Below are 24168 nucleotides of genomic sequence, written 5' to 3'. Positions count from 1 at the left end.
ACACTGGGGACAGCAGGGGTCTCCTGATGGAGGTCTCTGCTCCCAGTATGAGGTGATGCACTGTCTGCAGAACCAGTGTCCACAGCTGGTAGAGACTGGATCCTTCAGGACGTCCTGACACAGAACACAGCTGGACAGCTGCTCCTCCACAGGAACACCACTCTTCCTCTTCCCTCTGTGGAGATCAACACATCCTTTATAGCACTTTACGGTGACTAATTTTCACCAATGGTACAACCCAAAGTTGGCAAATTCTTGTTTTTTTAAAGTTCTTTATCTGTAGATGATATTTCATCCTGGTAACTGTTCCCAAGTGGTAGATATTTAGTGATTCATATAATTATGAAACAAAACGCCCTTCTGTCTGTAACATCATCGCCTACAGCAGGGGTCGGCAACAGGCGGACCGCGGTCCGGATCCGGACCCAGACGCCGACCTATACGGCCCCGGACCTATAATCAATACATTAATAGGGGATTTCAATTTTGACGGGGCGATTCTATTTTAACCGCCGCCGACAGGGGGCGAAAGAGACGAGTGAGCGATACAGGGAGAGAAACACAGAAGAAGAGACGAGAGAGCGGCAGAGAGAAGCGGAGAGGAAAGTGAGTGAAGAGAATAATTAGCGATACAGGGAGAGAAGCGGAGAGGAGAGTGAACAGGCGTGTTAGAGGCAGACAGGGAGAGACAAATAATTACACATGGCGCTCTCCAAGAAGAGGAAAGTGGACAGTGAGAACAGAGCTTTTAACCCTGAGTGGACGGACTCATTCATGTTCATCCTGCCCACTGGGAGCACAGAACCAGTGTGTCTCATTTGTTCAGAGACCGTGGCGCTCATTAAAAGTGCCAAAACGCCACTATGAGACAAAACACAGTGTTTGACCAAACATTCCCTCTCAAGTCAGAACGGAGGTCACAAAAAATAAGCAGTCTCAGAGCCCAATATGATCAGTCGACCAGGATCAAAATTAAAACTAAATATCGTTCCAGGGCAGGCTAACCGAGGCTAACCGAGGCTAACCGAGGCTAACCAATGAGCACCTGCATGTGTGTATGAGAATGGCCCTGACACCATTTCAGCCCAGATTTAAACTCCTGGCAGGACAAGCTCGAGCTCAATTCTCGCACTGAATTAAAAAAAAGTGAGTGAGGGACTGCAATATAAGAGGGAAAGAAAGAGAAACTTTAAAACGGTTCAATTGTTATGATGTGTAAAGACTGATATTGTTCTATAATCGTCTGAAACTGTTAAGTCATGATGTGAAACGGTTAACAAAGAAAAAGGGAAACTCAAGCTGCTGCTACACTTTATTTTATTTATCTAAAATTAAGCACTTATAAGATGCACATATTTTCAAAAGCTATTTTATTTATTTTCTCTATTTTATTTTTAAAAGTTGTTACATGCAGACGTTGATAAAGCTACAGGCTACTTCAATATATATCACACTAATTCATAAAGCAAGTTAGACATTTTGATGTTCCGGACCTTTGCATGGGGAGATTTTCTCTAACTGGACCTCGTTGAATTTGAGTTGAATACCCCTGGCCTACAGCATGTTCACTGTACCTCACAAGTTTTACTACGGCTAAATTAAACTTGTTTATGTAATAACTACATAATGATTCCAATTTGTAAAAGCAGTGAACACTTTGTCAGGTCTGTCCACAACATGGAAAGCAAATCACTTTCAAAATGCTAGTTCCTGAATGGACATTAGATTGAGTGGAGTTAGACTTAGCTAACATTGTGGCTGCTCCATTCAAAGTCAAACTAACAATCAATGGTTGATACACATCAATGTATAACTTCAATTCAATATGAAGTACTGTAGAGCTCTAGGTGCCAATATTTCCCTTATCTGATTCAAGTACGTCTGAGTTTCTATACTGAGCTCTACTGAGTTTCTATACTGAGCTCTACTGAGATTCTATACTGAGCTCTACTGAGTTTCTATACTGAGCTCTACTGAGTTTCTATACTGAGCTCTACTGAGTTTCTATACTGAGCTCTACTGAGTTTCTGTACTGTGATCTGCTACTCAGATCAAACCAGACTCCTCTTCAGGTCAGTTCACAGCAGAAACAGATTCTTACTTTGTGTCTGGGGGTCCAGGTTCATTACTGAAGTAGAGAGGTTGACTCATAGACCAGTCACTCTTCAGAGACAGACAGCTGGGGACTGGAGACTCTGCTCTCTGTCTGTGGAAACAACAAATGTTTAACACACATCACTAGTTCTTGTAAAAAGCAGCGTTTGATTTCAGTTTTGATTTTCTTTCCCCTTTAAAGATTTTTGTTCTTACTCTAAACTTTATGTTTTAAAAATGGTGTTTGTGGGTTTCTGTTGTTACAATTCTTTGTGAGAGGGAAAAGTTCTACATGTTCCAAGTTCATTTACTAAACCAAACACAAAGTCCTACATGTCGAGTGTGAGAATGATTTCACAATAGTAGATGATTAACTGTTGCTGATGAGCACAGCCAGAGCTCAGTTACCTCTTTACTTTCCTCTTCTGGGTTTCTTTCCTCTCATTGACTTTGTTTCATGACTGAACTCCACAGTGATGCTTTACTGAGTCTCTGTACTGTGATCTGCTACTCAGATCAAACCAGACTCCTCTTCAGGTCAGTTCACAGCAGAAACAGACTCTTACCTTGTGTCAGATGCTCCAAGTGTATTACTCAAATCTGGAGGTTTTCTGGACACTGAAGATTTGTCCTCCTCCTCATCATCCAAATCTCTCATGTTCTCCATCCTGAGAGATGAACTAGTAACCCTGGAGACAAATACATAAACACACACACTTTATAATGCAAGCATTTCAATCAAATCCATCATATGATACATTTTGGTTTAAATTTGTGCCGTCAAAAAAAACGTGATTGGTACAAGATCTGAGTACTTCTACTTTTACTCAAGAACAAGATCTGAGTACTTCTACTTTTACTCAAGAACAAGATCTGAGTACTTCTGCTTTTACTCAAGTACAATATCTGAGTACTTCTTCCACCTCCAGACATCAGTCAGAGCTCTTTCTCTCTCTCTCTCTCTCCCTCTCTCCCTCTCTCTCTCCCTCTCTCTCTCTCTCTCTCTCTCCCTCTCTCTCTCTCTCTCTCTCTCTTCCCTCTTCTCTCCCTCTCTCTCTCCCTCTCTCTCTCTCTCTCTCCCTCTCTCCCTCTCTCCTCTTTCTCTCTCTCTCTCTCTCTCTCTCCCTCTCTTGACAGCCCGTCTGTGTCTCATGCAGCTCACTGATCCAGTGAATGAGTGACCCGACACGACAGTAAATAATAATCATATTTATAACTAGTTTAGCTAGTTCCAGGGGTAGATAAGATTGGTAAATGTGATGGTCTAACTTTTAACATTTTAAATATTTCAAGTCACTAGAGGGATTTCCACCACAGGTTTATCTTGTCGTAACATTTGCGCGACTTGTCTACATGCAGCTGTCACAGGGGTTGAGCTGCAGACTGAGACAGAGACATCAACAGCTATAACTTTCGAGGGGTGGAGGTATGCCCATTATTTTAAACGTGCCAGAAGAAAAGACAGGAATGTGACGGTGAGGTGCACTGCTGTAAACACAACAACATCAAACCTCTCCAAGCACCTGCAGAGGCAACATGCTAACACCAAGCTAGTAGCTAAAGACCCCCGAACCCAGAGTGATGATGTTGAGTGAGTGCCGACTCCGAACAAGCAGCAAAAACTAGAATGTTCACCGTTATTAACTTGTGTTATGTCTTCCTTATTGCAATAGTAATTGTTATGTGTGTGCACATGGAGGCCTACGTTTTAAGTTTGGCTATAGGCTGTTGCTGAGTAACGCAAAAGTAATGTAAAGAAACGAGTAAAGTAACGAGTAAAGTAACGAGTTACTTTACGTAGAGAGTAACGAAGTAAAGTAATATATTACTTTTTTTTTAAAGTAATATATTACTTTTTTTGAGTAACGACCCCATCTCTGCATACGAGCAGAACTTGCTCTGACCTCATGCCAGTCATTCGGAAACCATCATCATTAGCTGAGATGTTATAATAAAGTGAAAACCCCTCTTATTTCTCTCAGCAGTTTTTCATGGACCGCTTTATTAGACTACAACACACGATGTATTTGTTTTATATCTCTCCAAAATACAAGTTAACAGGCCTACTAATATTTTAAACTTCTGATTTATGAAGATTAATCACAGTTTATGATCGTGATTTACGCGATTACTTTTTGTTTTAAATCAACTAACACCACTAACAACAACAAATAAGTCTGTGTCAGGGACGTGCACAGACATTTGGAGGGGCTATTGCTCTAAACTGGAAAAATGGCCTCCCCCCGAAAAAAACATAAGACCTTTGGAAAATTCTAACTTGTTTTTAATGTAAAAGGTTCATAAAATAAAAACACAACACTGTCATTGACACTCAGTTGACTTTTATGTCAACTGCTAAATTAGTTATTCAGGCAAATGTTTTGTTTTGCGGTCCATATCTCATTAAAATATCTAATGTTAGTAACTGTTAAAGAAAAATGGGGACAATTCTGTTTTAATGTAGTTTGACCATTGTAACTGCTGTGCAGACATACTGATAAAATAGGGCCTCTAACTAATTACCTTAAATAACAACACGTTCTCACTCCCAACCTGTCACATGTTGATGGTCGGTCAGGGCCCCTCCCCGTCACCCTATTACGCACAGGGTACCCCTTGAGCATCAGTTTTCCACGGGCAGGGCGTCCCATTGACTTGCATAGAGCTCCCTGAACGTTGGTAATAGACGAGTTGGGATTGCGGCGAAATGCTCTCCGCAGACACATTCTCACAGCGTTTATCAACCTTTTTCTAACTCAATATCAAGCCACACTTATTGTGTTTACTTCTTTATTTTAATTGAATAATGTCGGACTTTTGTTGCTGTCAGTTAGGGGGAGAGGAGGGGCTCAGAAAACTGAAATCTGTATTGTTTCCTCGTTTTTTCCTTCTAATTTTGTATTCTTTTCTAAACCACACACTGTTATTTACTCAACAATAAGACACAATTATCCTTGTGTTTATTTATTTGTTTGATTGTATAATGTCGGACTTTTGGAGTCCGTCAGGACCGAGGGTCAGAGCAGCTCATAGTAGTTGCTTTAGAGAATTTTACACCCGGAAGTAAGTATTCTCGCCGCTATGTTTGACAAACCCCGTGATTAGTCCTCAAGCTCTGTGATTGGATGTTTGAGTGTGCGCCGAGGGTTACGCCGAGTGTCAAACAGCACTATGACATGGGATGGAACCACAGCAGACTGTCCAAAGCTGGATTCGGATGGGTCCACCACCACCCTCCCCCACCCCGTCCCCAGAACTACACATGCTGGCTATTGTGTGTTTCGCAACATGTTCTATGGCACGTCTCTACTGGGAATTGTAGTTTTAAAAGACGTTTTCGTATATCCCATAATAACAAGTTGCCAGTATTAAACTGTGTACATCCCTGGAGGTTTAGGGGATAGGAAACACTCAAATTTAAAACATATAATTAATAAATGGGTGAAAATTGCTTGTGTCCATAATGGGCAGCATTAATATATACCCACATGACAGCTAAGGTCAGAAGAGCTTTATTTAACAGCTGGTCTTATGTCTGTGACCCCTCCTGTTGTTAATTGATAAGCCTGAAACATGCACTTGTCAAGGTTCAGAGGCACATTTTGCAAATATGGCAGTAGCCATCGATCATCTTAAGATAAGATATACTTTATTGATCCCAAGTTGGACATTTTTTCGTTACAGCAGCATGTGTAACAGTTGTAAATATGCAGTGGTGTTTATTTGTAAATCATTTTGTATAATCACACAAATTATGTGTTTTATATTTAATCATTCTGTGTTCTTTATTTATTGAATGTTCAATACCTGACAAGGTCGGAGATGAAAAACTTGGGTCGCAGGTTCCTCAACAGTGCATTACAAGACATCTATCGATATGTGTGTACCTCCACCATTAAACTGTCATATTCTGCACATTTCTTGTCGCATCTACATACATCTTATAATATATATACATATGTATAATATCAGTTAAAATAAGTGCTTAAACATACAGTAGTTAACATTGCAGGAAAGCAATATATTAGTACTTTGTCAGGCTTAATATTTATCTGTATACCCCCAAAGCTTTTTTCTTATTCAAAAGAAGACCCTAACCTAAAGTATTCTTTAATGTTTAAATAAATCCTTATTATTTTGTCTGTCTGTGTCTCCTATTAATATCTAATAACAAAAATAATACAATTCAATAACGTGCTTTAACCACTAGGTGTCCCTTTCTATCAGCTGGGCACCGTTATGGTGTAAATATAGCCTATCTACCAATTGGATCAAATATAAAAGTCAGCCGAATTAGTATTGATACTGCAAGGAGACTTATATTGTGAAGAGAAATCTAAGATGTTGATTAATTGCTGATATATTTATGATCCACGTCACATATTCAGTTTCGGCCGCAGTTCTTCCTGTTTGTCCAGAAGTCTTCTCATCAGGGCTCTATAAATAAAGAACTACGGCAGATGTGTAATATGTAATGCAGCCGAACCGTGTATTACAATGCCGTTATGTGATGACTTTCAAAGAGAAAAGCAAGCAAACTCGGAATAAAGTATTATTTATTTATTTTTTAAATGTTTTCGGATTTCACATCTTATAAACACCATATCCCAGCGTGCATTGCGGCTAAAACATCCAAATCACCGAGCTGAGGATCTTGCCTACGTCTGTTTCCGGTATTGTTTATGACGGATGTATTTTGCTATTACTGTAGTGCCAAGAGACGGGAGTCGGGGTATCAAAGGTACAAGCTAGACTTTTATTTAGCATCAGAACAACATGTAAACAGCTTCAAGCCCGGGAAGCGAAGACCGGGGTAAACAGGAAGTCCGGTTAACTAAAATGTCCATGCGGAACAATACCCCAACCCATAGATCCGAGGGTGAATAATGTCAATCACCACATTACACACATTCCTTCACATTTTCATTTTAATTTAGATTAAAGTGCACCTATCATGCTATATTTAAATGATATATTGTAGGGCCATACCTATATAAGGTATATTTATACGTTTCTGTTTTCAAAATACCAAACAGATCATGCATTTTAGCCATGCCTCATTTCGCTCTATGTGCTGTTTGCTGTCTACGGGGCTGATTCTGTGAGACCACGCCCCCCTGCAGGAGAGGTGAGCCGTGCTCTGATCAAGTCAAGAGGGGGAGAAAAAAAGATCTCAGTCCTCCGTGTTTTATTTATATATACAGTCTATGGTTTTATTATATTATTATAGGCCTATAGAGTCGTTATTCATTTGTTTTAAAGCTCAATAAATAACAAAGAAGACCTATGACCGGCACTTTTCTAATTTTGTCCGGAAGATTTAAACTTTAACGGACATCTTGACCGGCGAAAGAAACTGAAACTGAAACTCTGCCGCACGGTCCCCTCGTTCCTTGGAAGAGGCGGAGAGGTGGGTGTTTGTCATCTGCTGGTGGACTAACCGGAGAGAATTACAGTGCTTGCCTCGACGGGGAGGGATTGCATTGAATTAAAGCAGCGGGAGCAAACGCTTGCCTCGGGGAGGGAGAAAGAAAGCCACAGCGGAGAATAAACAGAAGGGTAACCATGGTTACCATATGCACGGGAAGTATTCTTCGCTGCTTTTGTGGCAGACTACAGCGCCACTTACAGGCCTGGCATATGTACTACAGCGTCTCCAGCGCTTTCGAGCAGCAATGGCCGGCCGTGGCCCAACCCCACATTCCCCTGATAGGTGGAGAGTTGGCCCAATAGCCGTAGCGCCACTTCTGTGATGTCATAGAAGTGTTCAAATCTGGATCAGTCTGTATCAGATCCGTTGCAGCCCCTTTTTTAGAGATTTGGGTATGGAGGAAAATAGAGAGGGTTGTGTTTTCTGACACTTGGTGAGTTCCCTGGAACACCGGGGACACATATTCATGTATAAAAGACGTACAAAAGTGCATTTTGCATGATAGGTCCCCTTTAAAGTATTTCGTGAGGCCTTCTAAAATGTTTTTAAATATAATTAGGGTTGTCGTTGAAGAGTTTGTAAATTATTGCGTTGCCTGGCACAACGGCACGTCCGTTAATTCCACAACCACACACATGGATTAACATTGATTTAATACATTCATGTAGCCTTTGTTTCTGCTAAAAGAGGTGTCAACCAGCTGGGGCAACAAGAACATCGGCGAAATCGAGTGTGACTATTAAAAAATACATAATTACTATATTAATATTGACAATAACAACCGACCGTCGGGGTAGAGCATTTGCCGGGGAGCGTTCTCATGGCATCTATTATCAACGCTATGGGAGGTCTATGAAGGTCTATGGGACGCCCTGCCCGTTGAAAAGCTCAAGGGGTACCCTGTGCGTGATAGGGTGACGGGGAGGGGCCCTGACCGACCGTCAACATGTGACGGGTTGGGAGTGAGAACGTGTTGTAAATAAACTCACTAATTAATTAAACCAGTTCAATACGCATTATTCTTATTCTTATCATTCTTTATGAGCGCAGTAATGGTAAGGTATCTAATTACTTATTTATTTAGTATTCCATAACTTAATAACACAGTTGGTCAAACTAAAGTGAGACATGGCAGAAATCCTACAATGAAGTGGGACAGTGAAGTGTTCTCCGTGAGAGGGCGATCAAGAAAAGAGAGCGAGCGGCGCGTTGAGGGAGTTTAAGGAGCAGATGAAAAGACACAGAAAGACAGAAGCACAATAACAAGTATATTTGGGTGTTTTTTTTGTAAATAACTGATGGTGTCAAGAGGAAGTAAAGTCCCCTGGTTTGTCCCCTATACTCTGACTGCCATGAGAAAACTCAAAATCAGCATATTAAAAAACGGGGACATTTCCGGGGACAGATTGATCCGGGGATTGGCCACCAAAGCCAGGCAGCCATATGAGGCCGGACTCGGAGGGCTTTTATTTTCTTTACTTTCAGCTGTCAGATTTTAAACAAAGTCACGTGACCGGGAGTAGATGACGGCACTGAGAAGGTGTGTTTTATCACAGCGAGACGCTACCATACTAATTGCGGGCTTATCATGTTGATTCGGCCACAGCAGAAAAAAAACTCTCGCTCTCTCCAGAGGGGCAGGTCAGACAGAAAAGGCAAACGGGCCGTTGCCCGGGCAACATTAGCCCGTACCTGTGCACGTCCCTGGTCTGTATAGTTATGTAACCATGATGGCGCAGATCAGTGGCGGTTCTAGACCAATTTGACTGGGGGGGCAGGCTGGGTCCAGTTATTTTCTGAGGGGGGCACAATAAATGCAGGACGAACAAGACAAAGACTTTAGGCTTGTTTGAGACGAGCTGCGGCTCGCCTCGAAAGTAGACGAGAATAGCCGATTGCAGCCGAGGGAGGTCTCAAAAAGCTCGCCTGAAGTCGGACAGCTCGGAGTCGGCTTCTTCTTCTTCTTCTTCTTCTCTCTGTTTTTGGCGGATTGCAAACAACGTTAAGGTGCATACCGCAACCTACTGTACAAGAGTGTGTATCACCATATCATCCTATCACCACTTGTAGAATTATACCACTGTATTTACGTTGTTTTAAATTCTTCCAATCAATCCTGTTTCACTCAAATATTTAAGAATGGCCTTCCTGGTAGCTCTTACCCCCTCACCTTCTGTTCTAAGTATCACCATCAGGCTCCACTCCCTTCCTGCCTCTCTGACCCTGTCTCTTAGTTTTTCCCTCTCTGTTTTCTACATGTTGCAGTGTAATACGATGTGTTCCACATTTTCTTTCACTCCACACCCCCTGTATTCTTCAACTTCGCTTTTTCCCATAAACATTGTGCAGTTTAATCCTGTATGATCCAATCTGAGTCTAGCGATGATGATCTCCTCCCGTCTGTTCCTTTCTGTATAGATCTTTACTATGACTGATTTCTGTAACTTGTGGTATCTCCTCCCTTTCTGATCTTCCTCCAACCATTTCTGCCATATTTCCATACCCTTCTTCTTAATTATTGTTTTTCCTTCTCCTTTCCCAAGTGAAACTGGTATTGCTATTTCCTTCTGTAACGCATCTTTTGCTAACTTATTAGCATGCTCATTCCCTTGAACCCCCTCATGTGCAGGCACCCAGCAAGTTCTGCACATCTATTCCCCTTCTCTGAAGTCTCAATAAGCAGTGGATAAGTTCAATAATTAAATCTTCTCTCAGAGTTATTGTCGACTGTATGCTTTTCAAAGCAGATAGTGAGTCTGTGCATATCACCACCCTATCTGACTTCAACCTATTGTAGCCCAATAATTGCTGCTAGTATTTCTGCTGTATAAACTGATAAGTTATGTGACACTCGTTTTGAGATTGATATTTTGAATTCTGGTATATACACGCCTATCCCCACGCATTCTTGCTTCTAAGATCCATCTGTGTACATTTTGAGGTAATTGTAATACTTTTCGTTCTCGTACATACTCGTTTTAATTCCCACTTCATTTATTTGCCACTCTGTTTTCCTTTCTATGATACTCACATCTATATATATATTAGCTTCTGGGAAAAGCCATGGGGGAACACTGCTACTGTAAATGGGCTTGCTTTGGCAAACGTTATGGTCTCCACTCCATATGCCCTCGTTCTCTCCTTACTTGTCCAGCCAAACCCACGCCCCTGGAACTTTGTATATTCCCAGCAATCCTGTAGTATTCTGTTTGTGATATTTTCCTCTCCACTTCCTTGTAGCCTGACCCAGTAGGCCTATGACAGAGCACGTTTCTCTCTTCTAAAGAATGCACAAATGTGTTTCGTTAATGTCAGATATGTACTAAGTAAATACATTTGTTCCTGCTCAAGATTAGATTCAACTTTATTGTTATTGCACAGATTACAGGTACTGAGACAACGAAATGCAGTTTAGCTTCTAACCAGGAGTGCAAAAAGCAGTAAAGTGAAAAGTAATGTACACAATCTACAGAATAACATATAGAACTAGAGGATGCAATTCCTGAAGAAATTGCTAGTGGGAATGCTTTATGCTGAAAAGCTGACGCTAAACTGCTATGCTGAAATGTAATGTGTAAGAAGAAAGTGAAGAATTTAGATTGAAATTATACATGAACACAGGGGGCTTGAATGTGTGATAAGAGAAGAAAAGAAAGTAAAAAGGCTTGGAAAAGCAGCAGAATATTTGAACTGCAAACTTCTGAACTAACTTAATGGCGAATGATCTGTCGCCATGGCAACGGCATTTGATGACACCCCATAATACGCTTAGATGCGTTGATGGCTGCATCGTTACCAAACCTGTGAAGTTTTGGGGCGTTTGGAGCAGTTTCACTGAAGTTATGAGAAAACCGTGTTTCATGGCGAGCATTGTGTTGCCATGGCAACGGCATTTGAAGAAATCTCAAAACTGTCCCGTAGATGTCTTCACGGCTGGACTGTTAGCACACATGTGAAGTTTGAGCACTTTTTGAACATTTTCATAAGAGTTATAGCGACATCATGTTTTATGGCGAGGGATGCGTTTCCATGGAAACGGCATATGGTGAGATCTCAGATTTGGCGTAGAGCTGTTGAGGCATGGACCGGTGATATACAAGTGAAGATTGGGGGACGATTGGACCGTGTCGATTGGACTTACAGCGACATCGTGTTTCATGGCGAGTGGTCTATCGCCATGGCAACGGCATTTGATGACACCCCATAATACGCTTAGATGCGTTGATGGCTGCATCGTTACCAAACCTGTGAAGTTTTGCGGTGTTTGGAGCATTTTCACTGAAGTTATGAGAAAAACGTGTTTCATGGCAAGCATTGTGTTGCCATGGCAACGGCATTTGAAGAAATCTTAAAACTGTCCCGTAGATGTCTTCACGGCTGGACTGTTAGCACACATGTGAAGTTTGAGCACTTTTTGAACATTTTCATAGGAGTTATAGCGACATCATGTTTTATGGCGAGGGATGCGTTTCCATGGAAACGGCATATGGTGAGATCTCAGATTTGGCGTAGAGCTGTTGAGGCATGGACCGGTGATATACAAGTGAAGATTGGGGGACGATTGGACCGTGTTGATTGGACTTACAGCGACATCGTGTTTCATGGCGAGTTGTCTGTTGCCATGGCAAAACTGTCCCGTAGATGTCTTCACGGCTGGACTGTTAGCACACATGCGAAGTTTGAACACTTTTTGAACATTTTCATAGTAGTTATACATTACATTAGGAGGTTACATTACTCTCTCTCTTCTCTTGATCGCCCTCTCTCTCTTCTCTCTCTCTTCTCTCTCTCTTCGGCATATGATGATGACACCCCATAATTGATGTAGAGCTGTTGAGGGCAGGACCATTAACTATTATCTGAAGTCTGCTGCTCTGAGCATGTCAGTTGGAGTGATGACATCATCATGTTCCATGACACAGGTGTTTATATTTGAGCTAACGAGGTGTGCAGAGATCAAAGGTTTTCATTGTTCTGAATGAGAGGTAAACCTCTTACATGTGTTGTGGAAGAACTGTAACAGATATCTGTGAAATTTCAAAACTTGAAGCATGTCAAGGAAGTTGAGTATTTGAAGTGTAACTTTTGTGTACTTTCGGATTAATAATGAGGCCTTTTTGGCAGTTTAACTAAAGGTGTGCGGCTGCTACCGTGAGGAAATATCAGCCTGAAATTACAATGGGCTTTAACGGAGGCATGTTGAACGTTTTTGACACTTCATGCCCTCAAGAGGCATTTTGTTGAATTATTTTGCATAATTATTTGTCATTTTTCAAGCTACGAGATGTTTTCCTACGTTTGTCATGAAAAATATGTCTCAGGAATGTAGGGTTTGGGAATTATGGCAGTTTTAAAAAAAAATGTGAAGGCAAATTTCAAGATTTCCTCCACTCTAGCTGTGACATCACGCACTCTAGTTAATGTTAAAATCTGAAGAAAGCCTCTTTACCAAGGTCTGAACAATGTTTAATATCTCTAAAAGTAAGAATCAGATTTAAAAGTTGTGTTACACGAAGGTCAGTGTATGTTTTGGTCATTGGATTTTCTTTTCACAAATGGAAATTCAAAAACAAATAACGACTGGATATTTGATTTTCGTTTTCAAATTGAAAAACCAAAATTGAAATACAAGGCGTTTTTCTTTATCACGGTCAAAAAGGGATTTACTAAACTTAAAAAACGGGATGATTTTCATTTTCTACTTCTCAAAACAAAAAATAAAATCACTAGAAAACAGAAACAAAAAAAAACCCAGTTTTTTCATATTCTGCTACCGGAAGTTACCTTACAAAATAAGAGCGCAGACGAAACTCACGGAAGTGATTTCAAAACAAAAGCACTCGTAGGCTATGCTAAAATCACACTTTGAATCACTACAGTATCCTGTTGAAGGAACTGTGATTATTATAAACAAGGAGAATTTAGCGATCACAATGAAAACGGCCAAGACACACTTTGAGCCCAGAAAATGAATGTTATAAAGGGCTGTAAATATAATAGGCCTATTTCTAAAATGGACAACATTGTTAGGAGATTTCAACTATACAGCGATTCTGCACTGCGGTCAACTCAGCCGTCTGGGTGACCAGATGTCCCGCTTTGTGCGGTATTGCACAGCCTTTTCACGACTTTTGGTGCGTCCCGCAAATTGAGACGATGTCCCGCATATTTCATTTTGATTGGCTAAAACGCTTTTCTAAAATCTGATTTATGACATTAATCAGATGCGGAGAAAGGCCGGCTCGGTTAGCTGACGGCCGGCACCGCCCTTTATTATTATATGTTTTAAACTTTATACAGTCTATGGTTTTAAACGGCATCATGTAAGTTGCGCTGACAGGCGACAGAGGTTCACAGTGTACCCCCCCGCTGACAGTTCACGAGCGTCCATAGTGTCTCTCCACCCCCCGTTGACAGTTCACGCGTCGACATTGCATTTACATGTCCCACGGGCCACATTGTCCCACACAAATGGCGCGTTTCCACTACCCGGCCTCGCTCGGCCTCGCTCGGCCTCGCTCGGCATGGCTAGGCCTCGTTAGGACTGGCTCACTTTATGGCGCATTTCCATTACAGTTTAGGAACTGGGGTAGTATCTATAGTAACGCAGTGTAGGCGGAGCCGTGACGTCATCTTCAATGAGAACCCCAGAAAAACAACACAGCCGTTAGCTGTTAGCACTCAGAGCTCACAGCTCCTCATATCTGTTCAGAAACTCGACAAAAGTTAAACAAGTACAAACCACAGACTGCCTGTGTCATGGCGAATACAGTCGCTGCTTTATTTATGTCTGTATAGGCCGTTGTTGTGAGTGTGGACGGTCGGAGCATATACTGCGTTAGCTTAGCCAATCTCCATTTAGAAAACACGCATTTTAAAAGGTTTTTCGCCTGCCGTCTGTCTGCAGACTTGTCAAAGCATTAATTCATGGTTTTTACTAACCGGTATCAGTATGTTGTTACTTCGGCATCATTTTGAAACGTGTATTACAATTAAATCACGGTCAAATATGTCCATCTTGTTGTAGTTGTAGCCCCCTTGCCAGCGATTCTCTCTCTAGTTTAGCATACTCAGCCCGACTCAGCCTCGTTGTGTCTGGCCCTAGACCCACGATTTTATGAGGCCAGAAAAACTGTGAATTAGGACCCGCCGGCCGGTACTAGGCCAAGTGGAAACGCAACCAAAGACGGGCCGCTGACGTCTGAGCCCTCTTAAACCGTGCTCCGCGCTGTAGTGGAAACGCGCCAAAACATACTCTAGAGCAGAAGTGGCTTGATTTTGTTCTCAGCAGGGGACTTTGACAGAGGATTTCTCAAAAAGTAAAGAGTAAAATTACTTCAATGTATTGTAGTAGTAGGCTAACTAATACAAAGTCAAACAGTATCAATTTCATTAAGAACTAATGGTAAAATTTTCTTTTTATCACTCATCAAAGATAGCAGATAAACATACATTATGTAGGCTACTATGGAGGGGACTCTGACAGAGGATTACTCAAAAAGTACACAGTAAAAGTACTTCATTTAATTTCTGGTAGCAGTCAAACTAGTACCGAGTCCAACAGTGTCAGTTTTATTAAGAACTTTTGGTAAAAAACTCTAGAGTATGTTTCTGGCACCTGGTCACCTCAGCCGTCTCTCGAGTTTGATTTTTCAAATCAGCTGCTCTTCATTTTTTCCCCTGCTATATTCAATGAGTGATACAAATATTTTTGTCCACAAGTTCTTAATAAAACTGACACTGTTGGACTCTGTACTAATTTGACTGCTACTGTTACACCACTCAGACCGCAAGGGTATTATAGGTGTAGAAAACGTTCATTTATTAACTTCCACAAGGCACATGTGCAAGATGTCAGCATCTCAAACGATCTCAAAGCACAACACACAGACACACTTCTTCTGTTCATGTCCAGCATAAAACAATGATGAACCATCAGGTGATCTGCCCCCTTGTGGTATAAACATGCATGTGCAGGTAGACAACCTCAACCTTATGGGTGCTACACTACCAGAAATGAAATGAAGTACTTTTACTGTGTACTTTGTGAGTAATCCTCTGTCAGAGTCCCCTCCATAGTAGCCTACACCTGTTGGAGCCTATCTCTAAAGAAGTTCCAAGGTGTAAAAATGCTCCTGCCGGAGTACTGACTGGAAGTATTGCTGATATCATGTCTACCATCCTCTTAAAATACTCTGTCCAACAATATCAGTCTCAGGAAGAAATGCTTTTTAACGCTTATTAAAAGAAAAACATGCATTCTTGTACTCGCGAGGGGACATTGACAGAGGATTACTGGAAAAGTACACAATAAGTACTTCATAGTAGCTACTTGTGGGGGTAGTTTCAGTAGTACTGAGTCCAACAGGATCAATCTCACGAAGAACTAATGGCAACAAAAAATAATTCCCTCATCAAACTTAGCAGAAGTGGCTTGAGTTTGTTCTCAGCAGGGGACTTTGACAGAGGATTTCTCAAAAAGTACACAGTAAAATTACTTCAATGTATTGTTAGTAGTAATATCCTTCAGCAAACACACTGTCACTCTGGTTGCCCTCTTATGATGCTGCTGTCTTTTAATATATAACTATTTCTCAGCCGCTAATTCGTTCCTCGCAGATTCTTCAGTCTCATCAGCCTCATCCTTCCATCAGTCCCAGTCAACGCCTCCAGCACACTTCCAGTGTCTGACTCCATATGATATTGTCCTGATGCTGTAAGGGTGATGCCCCATGATCACAAAATGACCCCTCTAAAGTCTGAGTGCCAAGGACCTCATATTATGTCTGTCATTAATGTTACATCACCCATTATAACAATGTGCTTTCCTTTTTTCTCTTCTCTTAACTGAATAGTCCTGTCTTTAAGTATAATACAATGTAAAGTCCTTTTCCTGCACCATTTTAAGGCTTCAAAACAGGCATTTTTACTGTATGTGTTTGGAGAAATAACACAATCAATGGCCCAGAATTGTACTTTATAAACTATGAATCTTGTGGTGCTTGAAAAAATACACACTGGCTAAGCCGGCCAGGATATATATATATATATATATATATATATATGCCTTTTTTGGAGCCCTTTTTTGCAATATTTATTAAAATGTCACTAGTTATTTAAACAAACCCCTATCTGAGGATAATACAAGCAACCATAAAACGCCCTTTATCTAGAGAGCCATTGAAGCCCATGAAGAATGTATCCTTCCACAAATCTTTTCATCTGCTGTATTAATAAAGCTGCCACGTGTTTTCAAGTTAAGGCACTATCTGTGCAGAACATTACAAATATTCTTAATTTGCAGTATTTTATTTTAAAAGTGTTCAGAAAGACTGCATCAAATATGCTATATCTATATATCTATATAATATCAATATTGTTATTAACTTCAATCAAAGTAAATTCAAATAGCGGGCAAGACTTTCCAAGGGGTAAAAATGCTGCTGCCGGACTACTGACTGGAAGTATTGCTGATATCATGTCTACCATATCCTCTTAAAATACTCTGTCCAACAATATCAGTCTCATGAAGAAAGGTGTTTTAACGCTGATTCAAAATAGCAGAGAAACATGCATTCTTGTTCTCAGGAGGGGACATTGACAGAGGATTACTCAAAAAGTACACAGTAAGTACTTCATAGTAGCCTACTTGTGGGAGTAGTTTCACTACTAGCCTACTGAGTCCAACAGGATCGATCTCACGAAGAACTAATGGCAGAAAAAATTATAACAAACTCGAGAGAAGGCTGAGCTGACCGCAGTGCAGAATCGCTGTATAGTTTAAATCTCCTAACAATGTTGTCCATTTTAGACATAGGTCTATTATATTTACAGCCCTTAATAACATTCATTTTCTGGGCTCAATATGTGTCTTGGCTGTTTTCGTTGTGAAAACAAATGGACCGTAGATACACGGATTGACCGTCCTCATCTGCGCTCTTATTTTGAAAGACAACTTCCGGTAGCAGAATATGAAAAAACGGGGGGGTTTTTTGTTTCTGTTTTCTAGTGATTTTATTTTTTGTTTTGAGAAGTAGAAAATGAAAATCATCCCGTTTTTTAAGTTTAGTAAATCCCTTTTTGACCGTGATAAAGAAAATCGCCTTGTATTTCAATTTTGGTTTTTCAATTTGAAAACGAAAATCAAATATCCAGTCGTTTTTTGTTTTTGAATTTCCATTTGTGAAAAGAAAATCCAATGACCAAAACATACACTGACCATTATGGGATGTATCTCTGGAATTATGAAAGTTATGAATGAGAAAAGTAATAGCCATCGATTCCCGACCGAGCTGAACATTTTGATGTTTGAACGGAGTTTCTGCGATGTGGAATGCGGGAGAAGAGGGCCAAAATAAGTCGGCGGAATAATAATAAACTTTCCGTGCGTAGCATAACATATAGTTGGAATGCTGTCTCAGCATTCCCACTAAATGAATTGAATGATGAATAAACAGTGAGGGGTATGAATACACTAGATACACACAGCAGCCTGTGAGCAGTATGAACAGTGTGTATGAATATGCTAAGATATATAAAGTATGACAACGGTAAGCAGTGCAAGTACAGTATAAAATATATAGATATTAATTTCATGATGATAAACATTGTGGAACAATGATGAAAAATGTGAATGGAAGTGGCGACGTAAAACTGACACAAAACAACAACAAACTTTTGCCGAGCCAATGGAGAGTTTCATCACCAGCACGGGGTAAAACCCACCGATGAGCGCTCAGCTCGAGATACCAGCGAGTCGTTTCCCATCAAGCATTTCGCTTCTGCAGCCCGTGGAGAGAAACTGCGTCGCCGCGCCTCGCCGCGCCTCGCCGCGCCTCGCCTCGCTCTCAAGTCTGCGGGTGTCTTTGTCCCGCGAGATTTCAACGTCTCATGTAGGCGAGCCTCCAGAACAAGTCGGACAAAATGACTAACCATCATGCAACGCACTAGCAAGACGGCGATCGGAATTGCGCAGGTCTGCGTCGGTCTCGCTCGTCTCAAACAAGCCTAGTATGAAGTAATTGCGCATAAGAAAACAATGCAATACCGTTTTGTGTGTGTGTGTGTGTGTGTGTGTGTGTGTGTGTGTGTGTGTGTGTGTGTGTGTGGTGTGTGTGTGTGTGTGTGGTGTGTGTGTGTGTGTGTGTGTGTGTGTGTGTGTGTGTGTGTGTGTGTGTGTGTGTGTGTGTGTGTGTGTGTGTGTGTGTGTGTGTGTGTGTGTGTGTGTGTGTGTGTGTGTGTGTGTGTGTGTGTGTGTGTGACCTGATCAGCCCAGAAGGTTCCCCACAGCCCCAGAACCACCCAGAAACTCAAAGTATGCTTACAGCACACCCAAAAAATGAACTCAGCGTGTTGAGCCATGCATTTCTTTGTTTGAGTTAAAAACAGTCACGAGTTGTTAGACCGGTTCTGACACGCCCTGCACTTTTCTCTGATGAAGATAACTCAGATAACAATCACACTGCAACTCATTCTACCGGAAACACTGACAACAGTACATGGAAATCTTTCTAAACTCATTCTGTCTCACTCAGAGAGAAACCGTGCACAATATTTCAGACAGATGTTGAGAATCAGCATCAAGAAACATGTGTCCTGTTCAGGTAAACAGTGACTCTGTCCAGGTAAACAGTGACCCAGCACCATGTGATCATGAGGATTCTCACCTGCTGAACTCTCTTCAGGTCTACTCACAGACTCTCTTCAGGTCCACTCACAGACTCTCTTCAGGTCCACTCACAGACTCTCTTCAGGTCTACTCACAGACTCTCTTCAGGTCCACTCACAGACTCTCTTCAGGTCTACTCACAGACTCTCTTCAGGTCTACTCACAGACTCTCTTCAGGTCCACTCACAGACTCTCTTCAGGTCCACTCACAGACTCTCTTCAGGTCTACTCACAGACTCTCTTCAGGTCCACTCACAGACTCTCTTCAGGTCTACTCACAGACTCTCTTCAGGTCCACTCACAGACTCTCTTCAGGTCCACTCACAGACTCTCTTCAGGTCTACTCACAGACTCTCTTCAGGTCTACTCACAGACTCTCTTCAGGTCTACTCACAGACTCTCTTCAGGTCCACTCACAGAAACATTGCTCATCTCTTCCTCTTCAGTCCTGAGTCTGCCTGCATCTGATCTGAACACGCCTTCACACCGTCAGAAATCCAGAGAGTAAAAACACGTCAGAGTCACGTGGAAACCGGCCTTACAGGATGTAGCTGTCAGCCTGCCAGACTCTCCCTCACCTGCCTGAGCTGTTTAACACAGACAGTTTTTGATCCAGCGTTGCTCCCACTGCTTCATGGCACTCGTCTTGTTCGGAGAGCGGAGCATCGTCACACAGCCGCACCTGCACACACACACACACACACACACACACACACACACACACACACACACACACACACACACACACACACACACACACACACACACACACACACACACACACACACACACACACACACACACACACACACAGTGGTGTAGTGGGCGTTGGACGCGGGGGCGCCGTACCCCCACTTATTTGGAGCATGATCTTTTTTTCAATAGTCTAATAAATATAAAATCATTGCCAGTGTTATCAGTTGCAAGTGTGCATTTGTTGTAATAATGACAAAAACATAATACATTTCACAGTAATTATAATAAAAAATAAAAAGATTTCCTTAAAAAAATATGATTCGTCATCACGCTCGTGACCCCGCGGCGAGCTGGGGGTGTGTCAGTGTCAAGCGACAAACTCTGGGGAAGAGCCGGGACGCCAATACGGAAGTGCCACAAACTGCAGTTCATATATTGGCCGATAGGCGCTGACTGCAGAAAGGAGCAATTTCCATAGAGCCCCATGTTAAAATGCCCAATTTTACAGCCTAAAAAAACATGTTTCTACCCATGGATCCAATAAATATTATTATAGATATAGTTAGATTCCACCTTCATGATTATGGATCTGTGAGTGAATTGTTTTCTAACATGACCCTTTTATTTATATTAGGTCTTAAAGTTTTTGCATAAATTAGGGCGTGGTCACATTGAGTGACAGCTCTGTCAAGTGACTGCTGCTGTTAGCTTCTTGTCTCTCTGCTTGCTGCTCCGTCTCCGTGAAGCTACAGGGACTCTGCCTGCTCAGTTCATGCAGGGAACACAACTTGACCCCGGCCGTGTTTGTTTGTTCTTCATGCTTATATATCGGACTATTGTGACTCGCTCTGCGGTTAAAACAGACGGTGCATCAATGCCGTTTTGCGGTAAGTGAAATTAGAGTACTTTATGTGTTTATGATTTTAATCAGCTACGTAATGAATGTGTTAGCGTGTAAGCGAGTGGTAGCTACATCGGTGCTAACGATGCTAATCGTAGCCTCCAAGTTAAAACCATAGACCGTATATATAAAGGTTAAAACGAAATAGACAAGTGTTAAGCGTTAAGTGGGATAATACTGTAGAACAAAAGGCTTTTGTTTGAGGTTGATAAAATAAGATCATCCTTGTAACTTAGAGAGATATGTTATTATGTAGGTAGGAACTTTATGCATCGCTAAGGTTAATTTAAATTGGCTATGCTCGAGTATGTAGACAAGCTAATGTCGAAGTAGTGTATGTGAAATCAACCTCACAATAAGATGTGTGTATATTACAATTATTAATGTCATATTTCAAGATGATTACTTGGATATTACAATATGGTTGGTTGAGCTGGAGTTCATTATTGAGCTTACACGTTAACGTCACAGTCATCTGAAGAACGAACCCAAACCTTGTTGTTTTTATTAATTGCATTACCAAATTGGTATCAAATAAACAGTAAGCATTGGTAACACAACTTCCAAAGTTACAGTAAAATAAAAAGGACCCTGACTCGGCCAATACACAATCCAACATGTTCAACAGAAGATATGTTATATTGTTTGTACACATGGTACTTTACATATATATCTGTTTGTTTAACGTGTCCAGGTGATGCAGACAGGCTGGACCAGAGAGTGAGAGACAGAACTGGACTCCTCACAGCAGTGAACTTCAGCACAGGTACAAATATTCTTTTTTTCATACTGTACAAAGAATCAAGAAAGATATTGGTTTAAATAAATGAAGTATTGACTTTAATACACTGATATACATTCCATTAAACAATACTAAATACTAGATCACCTACACATCAGTTAAGTTGAGGGTTTTTTCCATGCAAAGGGTTACATTTAGATGTTAACAAGCAATATGACTGTCAGCTTTCTAATTTAATGTATTGAAAGCAAAGCTATTTAACACATAGTGAGAACTGCTATTTATCTCTCAATATTGTCTGTAAAAAACTTGGTAAAAGTTATTCTTTCAGTGAGAGAACAGAGCAAGCTTCTACAGTTGCACTACGTTTTGATAACAGTTCAATATTATTTTGATAATAAAATATATTTCAATGTTGATGAATGTCATACTGTTCATTCATAATCAGATTGTCTTTGTAGCTCACTGTTAAAATAAAAGAAAAACATACAAAACATATAAAATAATTATATCTACAGCCCCTAAACACACAAACACACCTCTTTCATAAATAACACAATAATATGTTTTGTTTCCTGTAATTTTTGTTAGGAAAGGACATGCCTGAAAGACACGACTCAACATCTCCTCTTTCTCCGAGGGTCAAGAAGAACATCCAAGAGGGAAATTAAAAGCTGATGTTATGAGATTTTAAGACCAGTACAGGACATTCACTAAGAAACTACTTTTATTGTGAAGTCAGCTGATCGAATGCACCTATTTCCACATCTACACTCCATCAGCTGATTAATTCTATTTGCCTCACTTCATGAGCTTCACAACATGTACCTTGTACCGCAGAGTTTGCAACGTCACAAATAAATGGGGCCAATCTTCAGTCAGATGTGAATGTGTAATCTAACATTTTCAGTAAGAATAATGGACAAAAGGAGTGCAAATACAAATACAATTTATTGAAATGTGAACCAAAAGTTAATCAAACATGTTTTAAATAAAAAGCACATATGGACAGAAGGTGTAAACCTATTAATTGTATAAGTAAACACATTTAGTCAAATAAAGTGACAGACTAGGCCTGATCAGAGGCCTGTACTACGAAGCTGGATTTTCGCTTAGCCGGCTAAATTCAGGGAAATCTCGGGCTTTCCGGTCCTACGACGCTGGTTCTCTTTTTAGCAGGCTAGATTTCCATGGTAACTTATGCTGAGCGGCAAACCTGCTCCGGAGCAGGTTAGGTGGCAGGCGAGATCAACTCAGTGAAAGCACTGCCTGCTGACCAATCAGAGGTTTAACTTCTTCATATTTGACTAATATTAAAGTTCACTTTTCATTCAGGAAGTATGACGCTGCGCTGTCAGTACGCTTGTCCGTGTTTGAGATTGGTCGAATGCTCCAAATACCACCCCTTTCATGTGAACGCGCACCTAACTAGATAGGACACGGCGGCTTGAGCGATCCACTTGATATCCAGCGTCGTAGTACAGTTTAGCGCCAGCGCGAATGTTTTGGATTACGCCAACCGGCTAACTCCAACATATCCAGGTTAAATTGAACCAGCTTCGTAGTACAGGCCTCAGGTGGCATCAGCTATGCATGGGCTCCTCCATCAGGCCTGGTCCTCCTCACAGAGGAAAGACCCTCAGTCCTCTCCAAACCAACAGACAGGACGTCCATCACACGGAGGTTTCTCTCTGAAGTCTCTGCAGCTCTCTGGACACCACGCTGTCTCAATCCGTCCACACTGAATATGAGAGGGGAAAAATGAAAATAATAAATGCTTTAGACAATAAGAAATATAAAGTTGACTGTTGAGTTGCTCAGTTTTTTTAGATTGTCAATACTATTACTGTATAACTAATATCTCAGGTTAAGATTTTAACATTTTGTCTTTTGAATTGTTTGTCTAAAGTCAAGGATCTAGAACTGGTACTTATAGTTTTAATGATACAGTCTGGTTATAATGCTGTTTGGAGGAGGCCTCACAGGTAAGAGCACTAACTAGCTACCATCTATGGAGGACGGAACATGACATAAGTATAAATAAATAAATGTGTAAATAAATGTATGAAGAAATACAGGAATAAATAAATAAATACGTAAATAAATAAATAAATACAGGAATAAATACAGAAATAAATAAATGTTGAAATAAATACACAAATAAATAAATAAAAGAATAAATAAACTCTACTACTAACGCCTGGCTAACCGCGCTGATTCGAATGCAGGAGCTTTACTGTTTAGCCCTTATCTTTATACATCCATGGTTTATCCACAGTTGTAAGGATTATTTATGGATATTGGTTTAAGAGCCATTGGAGATCATTTACGATCATTAGCGGACCATTTAGAGAACGGAGAACCAAAAGACTATGTCCAGTTTTGTGTGGAACGATGTATAGAGGACTTGGCTCAGCTCGACATGGATGTGGATGCTAACCCAGCTGTGTTTGAGAGTCTTCAAGAGGTTGCCCGCCAACTTGAAATCCTCTCGGAAACAGAAGAGGCGACCCTTGGGCGTCCATCTTACATGTTGCCCCCAAACGTTATTGAAGCACATCTTCGTTGGGGGCACACCGCTGGGGACATTGCGCAGGTGTTCGGGGTGTGCGAAAAAACAATTATTAAAGAAGCCA

The 24168-nt window shown here is 41.0% G+C and overlaps 1 long non-coding RNA gene across 1 annotated transcript; it reads right to left on the bottom strand.

The window, feature by feature from the left end:
- Positions 1–2122: 2122 nt before the first annotated feature.
- On the bottom strand, positions 2123–19234 carry LOC117497685. Its single transcript, XR_004557454.1, has 3 exons — positions 19192–19234; positions 2661–2783; positions 2123–2206 (listed from the first exon to the last, which is right to left on the bottom strand). It is a non-coding gene; the product is annotated as an uncharacterized LOC117497685 (long non-coding RNA).
- Between the last annotated feature and the right edge of the window lie 4934 nt (positions 19235–24168).

Source organism: Trematomus bernacchii, unplaced genomic scaffold, assembly GCF_902827165.1.
Source record: "Trematomus bernacchii unplaced genomic scaffold, fTreBer1.1, whole genome shotgun sequence".
NCBI lineage: Eukaryota > Metazoa > Chordata > Actinopteri > Perciformes > Nototheniidae > Trematomus > Trematomus bernacchii.
Note: the sequence above shows the minus strand (reverse complement) of the source record. Positions and strands in the feature narration are given on the sequence as shown.